This window comes from Rattus rattus, chromosome 13, assembly GCF_011064425.1.
Source record: "Rattus rattus isolate New Zealand chromosome 13, Rrattus_CSIRO_v1, whole genome shotgun sequence".
Classification (NCBI taxonomy): Eukaryota; Metazoa; Chordata; class Mammalia; order Rodentia; family Muridae; genus Rattus; species Rattus rattus.
The window spans coordinates 64,029,632-64,038,329 of NC_046166.1; positions in this window are offsets into that span (position 1 = coordinate 64,029,632).

Sequence of the window (8,698 nt, forward strand, 5' to 3'; positions counted from 1 at the left end):
CTGCTCTAAACTTTGTGTCTAGGGGGACAACTTTAAAACTTTTACCTTTCACAGGGATTTCCTGAGGGACATCCATATAAAACCTGATCCTCTCATGAAACTTGGGGCTGGCAGATATAACGATATTTGTAACATTTGTGTCTTTCAAACTGACTCTCAGATTGTTTGAAATAATGGAACTTAAGAATGGGGTTTCCTCAGGAATCTCATGGTGGGAGATAGAAGGCACACCAGTCAGAGGAGTAACTTGTCTCGATGAAAGGGATTTCAAACAGTTCTAACATCTTATCAAACCACCTTATGGGGGGAGCTAAAACTCAGAGAGTGGTGAGTGTGCCACCCCTTGAGAAGTACTGTGGGATGTACACGTCCTTCTATTTAAGTTTTGATTTACTTCAGGACCCTAAAGGTGGACTTGAGGCATTTTCTAGATCTCTGTCCTCCCTTCCCAATGTGAGCACATTAAATACATCTTTTTTTCCTTTTCGCTTTTAATTTGGTTCTTTTAATAGGCTCATTAGGGAAGGGTGGCCAGACCTGACTTGGTGCAAATTATGATGCCCAACTTACTTGTTAGAAAACAGTCTGGGACAATAAATAAAGAAGTAAATATTTGAAAAAGAACAAATCACTCCCTCACTCAGCCATTTAGAGAGAAGGGTACTACTGAGAGACAGACAGACAGACAGATGGGCAGAGAAGAGGTATTACCACCTTACGTCTACATGGCAAATGTCACCTTTTAACCCTTTGTGTTACTAAGCATTCCTCACATCCTAAAGAAATAAACCGTCTGTCTTTTGTTTTTTCCTCAACTGGATACACTTAATTTCACGTAATTGTGTCGTGTGTCTATGATAATCGTCCTCAATATTTTTGGTTGTTTCCATCTTTTTTTGTGCCCAAAAGATTTTTTTTTAAGCAAACTGTGGCCACTTTGGTTACCTTTTAGAATTCATTTTTATTATGTGCTAAAATTATTTTTTGGCATGCCCGCTTAAAATACACGTGAAGATTCAAATATAAATATTATAATCATATAGTAAGGCCTGATAAATACATATTGTTTATGAAGTTCAGTCCTCTAAACATCTTAAACCTATTAAAATGACATCTTTGGGGATATTAAATGTTTCAACAAACATCCCATTGAACTGGAAGCTCAGACATCCCCCTAGCCACGGGGGCTCCTGATGTCCTAACACCAGTGGTGTTCAATCTTGCTAATGACGACCCTTTAATACCATTCCTCATGTCGTGATCATCCCCAACTATACAATTATTTCATTGCTACTTCATAACTAATTTGCTAGTTATGAGTCATAATATAAACATCTGATGTGCAGGATATCTTATATGTGACCCCCATCATGACTCACAGGTTTAGAACCACTGCTTTAAGCCAACAGTCTAAGAAAGAAAAAAACAGTGTTTGGAGGGATGATTGACGCAGATAACCAGGGGAATGTGGGGTGCTTTTCCACACTGCAGTGTGTCTCTCGGTGCCACCATTTCCTGTGGTTAGAGTCAATGGGAAACTTCCTTCTACAGATGTTTCCCGAATCCCACCATGTACCAGCTACTTGATCAATTACATTTCATAGACTTTATGGAGATGATGAAATCGCTCTCTGTGTGTCCTGCCCACAAGCCACAAACCGCAAGCAACAAGCTGCTACTCGGCTCCCGTTGTGACTAATGCAACGGAGTCTGGATTTTAAAATTCATTTCGCTATGTGGAAATCAAGGAGTTCCACATCGTTAAGAGCTACCATTTTTTGGTAGAGAAACATCAGTTAAGAGCATTTAAACCCTTTCTCTCGATAGTTCAGAACTGCAGGGAGCAGAGAAGTGGTCATGCCGGCCACAAACAAAGGAGGGAATGAACATATGCAGCATGCCCGGTGCCACAGAAAATATAAAGTAGAATAGATAACAAGGAGATGTGTAATGTTTTAGAGGAGGTTGTCAGGGGCCGGAGAGATGGCTCAGGGGTTAAGAGCACTTGCTGCCCTTCCAGAGGACCCAGGTATGGTTCCCTGAGCTCACAACCTTTTGTAACTGCAGCTCCTGGGATTTAATGCCATCTTCTGGCATTTACAGAAACTGTAGGCACTGCATGTGATATACAGGCTCAGGCACACCCAGACACAGAACCCACTTCTTCAGAATTCTAACAAAGACTCAAGACCGGAAACTCTCTGGGACTTCTCTGGGACTCCGGTGCCAGATTGAAACTGCGAGACATCCAGCCTCGTGGACTGAACAGCTAACCTTTCCATCAGGAAACCGTCATTGCTGGCCAGACCATGGCCTGTCAGCCATGCTTATACATCCCACACATCAGTTTTGTTCCTCTAAAGAGCTGGCAAACACACTTAGCAGTCTCTTACAGGTTTTGCTAGGAAATAGAAAAGACCATTTTAAACCATACATTAAATAGCCAATATATACAAGCCGCCTGGGCATACGCACCCAAGCTTTCCTTGTCTTCACTACTCCACAGACGGGGATTTCCCACAAGAGACTAGATAATCTCTGTGTCTCCACTATTGTAATCAAAATGCATGAAGAAAGGAAAAGACTTTAAGTGCTGTAGGTTTGGGACAGCAGAGTGATGGCTGACCACGATTCATCGTGTCAAGCCTCCTGAATAGAATGGCGAAATATGACAAATGCTCAAGCTGATGGCTACTGACCCTTGGCAGCACGGGGTGCATTGCAGTCTCCTGACTGAATGGGTGGGTCTGATGGACTGAACTGAGATGATAAACAGTGACAAAGGAGACCCAAAGGAGACAGCAGATGCATATGATAGTCTCTCAACCCTTTCTAACACAACAGGACCTATCATCAGTACAAATTTAATCTTCTGATTGTGGCTGTTTGGGTATTCCTCTTTTGAGAATTTATACATTTGCTCAGAACATTTATTTTGGATGACTAATTTGGTAGTGTCAAAACTGTGTGAGGTGTTTTGTTTTTGGTAAAGTCTTGATAGGAAGGGCAGACCCCACTGCCACATCATCCCGTGTACTTGGGTGTCGGGTGCATGCTATCATATCAGACTTGCCTGGCAATGTTTTACTGTGATGAATTTTACTGCTAACTCTGCTCAAACAACACTTATTAACATATTCAAAGTAGCCTTGGTGTTAAATTCAAGTAAAAGCATCGTCACAGGTCTGGATGGGGCTCAACGAGTAGAGATTAAATACTTTATTTTTTAAAGCAAGGAGACAGTGCTTTGACAGCATGATGTGATGTCGTCATTGATTATTCTGGGGGTTCACATTCACAGCTATCCTGGGATGCATGTAGGCCATGGGTGTCAGGTTGGAAACCCCTAGAGAATAAGCCGATGCAGGCCCACCCATATACAAAGCAAGATGTGAGAGAGAGTGGGGTTGGAGACTCAGACAGAGACGGAGAGAGTTCTGTAAGTCCCGGTGTAAACTGTCAAATTGATTACCATGACTCATTTTGACAGAAGTGATAAAAGCCTTTCATGGCAAGGAATACGTCACAGCTCCTGGGCCTCAGCGAGACTGGAATAGGCTGGAGTCACAAGGTCAACGGGTGGCTACTGCTCAATGATCTAAGTCAGGATCCTGAGCTCCCTGCTGTGGCCTCCCACCAAACCACACTGGAGAAACGTATGCTCGAACCACGCTCCGGGAGTCTATCATGGTGCCCTGATGTTTCAGGGATCCCTGCCTTTTCCCTTGTCCATGCCTCTAGCCAGGCTAGAGTTTGCTAGTAGCTGCTTAGCATGGCTCAAACTCCTGTCTGTCTCGGGGGACTTTCTTGACACTAAAGTGAGTCCTGCCTAAAGAGAGAAAGCAAACTCCAATCTTGTCTGCTCCTATGTAGAGATGGCGAGGGCTAGACACCAGGACTGTGGCATTATAGCTGTCACTCAAAACCTGTCCTTTGGAAATGAGCAAAACCAGGCACAAACCATGGGGTGACATATCATGAAGCATGGTGAGGATCACGTCCAGCTTGGGAAGAACAGAAACGCAAATGGAGCAGTGGCATAGACTAACCTACAGAGCTCTCTACAGGACTTGTCGAATGGCTCTGTGCCTCAGGCAGGACTCAGGACCACGTTGCTGTCACACTCGGAGGAGACATACCCACTTTCGCAAAGTGTCTGCAGACGATGAGTCAGTTCAACCGCAGCCTCTGCGACTTCGCTACTGTGTGGAACAGGGTTAGAAAGCCCAGGGAGGTGTGACTCCCGTTGCCAAAGGCCTTTGCAATGACATGGGGGATCTGGCCGTCCGTAGTCAGCGCTCCTTGGCATTCAGAGACATTCACTTCCAGATAGCCAACGCTCCGGCTGCATGAGATGCTGGAGGCCTTTCACAACAGGCTGCTTGTGCAGCTGAGGAGAAGGCAGAACTGCACACCGGTCCCTGAGTGCAGCATCCGAGAAAAACCAGACAGGGCAGAGGGGCAAAGGAAACGCCCTAGACAAGAGGTGGGAGCAAGAAGAAGAGTCAAGGACATCAACAATGCCCAGTGTTCTCCAGGATCAAATATTTAACTAAGACTTAATTCCTTGTGTAAAAATAAATACAAACATCTCATTAGTATATGAACATGTGTTCGGCTTTTATAAATGCTAAAAATATATGCATACCAAAGAGTTATTTTAAAACAAATTTATGGCTTATTATAAGTAAATGTTTGATTTGTATATATGTTGTATCTCTCTAAATACCTGCAGTCACGTAAAATCTTTTTTAGTAAAGATCGCTGCTAGAAAACTTCTGGGAGCCCTTGCTTTCTCTTCTCTTTTTAAGAAGCTTTTGTCTTAGAGAAAGTGGGGCCCTCCTATAGTCCTAAGGGAACAAAGCACCCACACTCTAAACCTGCTTGACAGACGAGCCTGCTAGTCATATCTATTCTAGCGACTGTTCGAAATGCTTTTGTAAATATGGCTTTAAATAGTTGAAGAACTCAAAAAATAACATAGCATGGGAAGTAAAAATTACATGCTGTCATAGCTTTTGTGGACTTGATGCAAACTTAGACATGGACTCTGACTTGTAAATGCAAACAAACTGCTTTTCGTCAACTCACAGATACACACACACACACACACACACACACACACACACACACACACACACACACGGGGCGGGGGGGAGCAATCTAACGCACATGGGATGAAATTTCCACAGGCAAAGGTTAAGTCTCGTCAGGACACAGCTGTGCTTACTGATCCGCAGCGGGCTCAGCTCTAGGCTGGCAACGATGCGTGCACACGCTAGAGAGCATGCCCTGAAAACCCTCCAGTGTTTGCCCGCCAGTCCTTTGCGAAGCTTGCTGGGCCCTGTTCTACATGGATTGTGGGTAATTCTACTCTCGGTCCACCACTTGTTATTATTGTTACCATTACTGCTGTTGTTGAGAGAGGACATGAAGCCCAGTTCTGGGCCAACAGAGCACATGGTGAAGTCTGACGGTGATAATGTTTTCCTCTGCTGAAAGGCAGTGTGTGAGAATGGTCCCTTCTTACCTGGACGATGCATGTAAGGTTGCAGTATGCAGTGCTACTGTATTGATAGCGTAGTGCCAGCTGTCTTAGGATCACCAGGGAAAAGGCATTCTGGAAAATCTGACCCGGACATGGCTGACCAGAGCCTTCCCTACTTGTCGATACCTTTTCATATACAAATTGATTATGTTACCTGTAGACCAGTTTGTTCTAAAATATTTGAGAGGAGAGGGTTTTTTTTTTTTTTCCAGCTATGGCATACTGTTTCCTATTGTTGGTGCCCCACAAAATTGGGAGCAGTTATGAGCAACATCCGTAATTATTTTCTCATTATATTTTATCCTTTAAAAATATACACTTAAGGCTCATAAAATACACAGGGATCTGACTTTCCTTCCCTCACTTTTGCAATGCCATAAAAAAAAAAACTTCCAAAGAAAAGACACAGGTAAAAGACATTGCTCTCTTTCAAACATTGTTTTAACAACTACTTCGCCGATGCAAATTTCCCCCTTCATTACGCATAGTTTTACAGAAATCCAAATCTATGTTTGTTTTTTCTCAGTGTCAAATATTGGTTGTACTGATTCCAAACAAGGCTTGGGAGAGTTTTCAACAAATTTCCATCAGTAGTGGGACTGACATTATGTAATTAGACCATTATTTTCTTTCTCCTCATTCACCGAGTGCACATTTGAATCCAAGACGTTCTGTTTGTGATTTGTTTGCAACTTCAGTTTCCACACTGCGTTATCCCTGCTCCCCTCGGCCCCCACCCTCAGTTGCCCCGTGATGTCATTACCTGAACATTGTGAAACTGGTACACCAACAAAGGTTTGATTCCTGTGGTCAGTCTGTCTGTCCTCTCACCTGCGTCAAACCTGCTGCCATTACAGGCTGGCCACACCGATATCTTGCATAATCCCAAGGGTAGTCACCACTACCTCGAGCAGAGAGGCCGGTGTGTGACTGTTTGCGCATTTGGAATTCAGCCCTGAAATGTACTTTGTTGTTCAATGAGAGCGATGTTCTTTGCATGTAACATGCTGTTTTCAAGAGGACAGAAAGGTGGGTCAGCAATTAAGAGCACTCCCTAGCGTGGGGACCCAGCACACAAGTAAGGCAGCCCACCACCTGGAACTCTAGTAGTTCCTAGGGACTTCAACTTTCCCTTGCAGCCTCCACAGACACCAGCACGAATGTCTTCATACATACACATCGATTTCAGAAGTAAATGAATCTTTAAAACAGTGAAAAGGACCATAGGGAGGCAGGAGCAGAGTGGGAAGCTGGTGGCTGGGTGTCACATGACCCCAAGAATCTTCCATTTGAACAGGGCTAGAGTTAAAGGTAGTTTTATCACTCCTGTGAACCACAGTTTCCTTAAGTATTCTCAGCTCCTTTGATTTTATATTCTCTCTCTCTCTCTCTCTCTCTCTCTCTCTCTCTCTCTCTCTCTCTCTCGTGTGTGTGTGTGTGTGTGTGTGTGTGTGTGTGTGTGTGTGTGTGTGTCCCTGCAGCTACCTGCAGATGCCTACAGAAGCCAGAAGGGGGAGTTGGATGCACGAGCGTTGAACGTGAGAGCCACTAGAAGTGGGCTGAGAACTGAAGTCCAGTGGTCTGGAAGAGCAGAATTTTACTTTCATTCTGTTGCTGCAATGAAACACTGTTGCATAAACAGCAACTTGAGGGAGGAAAAGGTTTACTTGGCATTCACTTCCAGATTGACCGAAAGTCAAGGCACGAGCCATGTAGAAATACAGATTACTGACTCACTGACTCACTTTCTTGGTTGATCCTTGGCCCGATGGTTTTTTTTTTTTTTTTTTTTCTTCTTTGCAATCCTGGACTGCCTGCCAGAGGAATGATGCCGCCCATAGTGGGCTGGGTTCTCCAACATCAATTACTGGTCAAGACATTGCTGCTACAGACCTATCAGACCAACTGGATTTAGGCAATCCCTCTACCGAGCCTTCTCCTGCCATGCGATTCTACGCTGAATCAAGTTGATAAGCAGCAAGGGTTCTTGACCTCTGCGCCCTCACTCTAGCGCCACTCTGAGCTTCTAGAAACTGCCAGGAATATATGGTTGGGAACTACAAAACTTATAGCGGCAGTTTACATGGGTGTCTTTTCCGTGATGTTCCTGGGAACGGATTTCCTTGGGAAAGAAAGAATGAAACCTAAAGCAATACAAAATAGACGATCAGACAAGCAAGTGAAACCTGACTGCCAGGGATGTAGCTCTGTCGGCAGAGTGCTTGCCTAGCATGCCACAAGCCCTTGCCCTTCCTTTGATCCCAGCCAGCCACCTCACAAAACCAAGAGTGGAACACACTTCAAATCCCTGCACTTGGAAGGTGGAGGTAGGAAGATCAGGAAGCTCATGACTAGCCCCCACCACATAGCAAGCTAAGCCTGGGCTATGTGAGACCCTGCCTGTAGACAAATAGATGATTTAAAAAGCTGCCCATAAGGGACTTTATATTTCACCACTACTATTCTAGTTCTTTACTGTTACTATTCATTTTACTGTTAAAGCCACAGCCTCCGGGGCTGGATAACGCCAGAGACCTCAAGGTGAGTCCTCCTGGAGGCTGCCAGCCTGGCAGTCAGCGTGCAGAACAGATTTCCGTTTCCTTGCCCGGGCTTGGAAGGGAGGGGCGGAGGGGGCCTCCCGTGGGGGAGGGCCGGTAGGGGAGGGGCTTCGGGAGGGAGGGACCTCAGGAGGGCGTGTCCTCAGGAGGGAGGGCTGGTGGAGGGGTCTCAGGAGGGAGGGCCCGAGGGCCGGACCCACAGGGCGACCTTAAAAATTGTCCGGGGCCCGGGGCCGCCGGCGGAGCGCGGGCGGCGAAGGGCGAGCGGGGCACGGCCAGGCGCGGCGGTGAGGCTGCCGGAGCAGGCGGGAGCGGGCGGCCGGGCTGGGGAACGCGGCTGACAGTCCCGCCCTGCCGCACACGTGCTGCGGCCGGCGCGCGCACCGGGCTCTCCGCGGGGTCCCGGGAGGCGCGGAGGGTCGGGCGGGCGCCGTGGCCAGTGCGCGCGCGCGCGCGCGCTGCGCGGAGCGGAATCGGGGTCAGGCCGGGTGACGCGCTCCGCAGCTGCAGCAGTGGTTGGCACCCCTGGTGCCCGGGGCTCGGCCCAAGGGGTTCGATCGATGGTGGTGGCGGCAAGCGGCCTTCTGCCTCC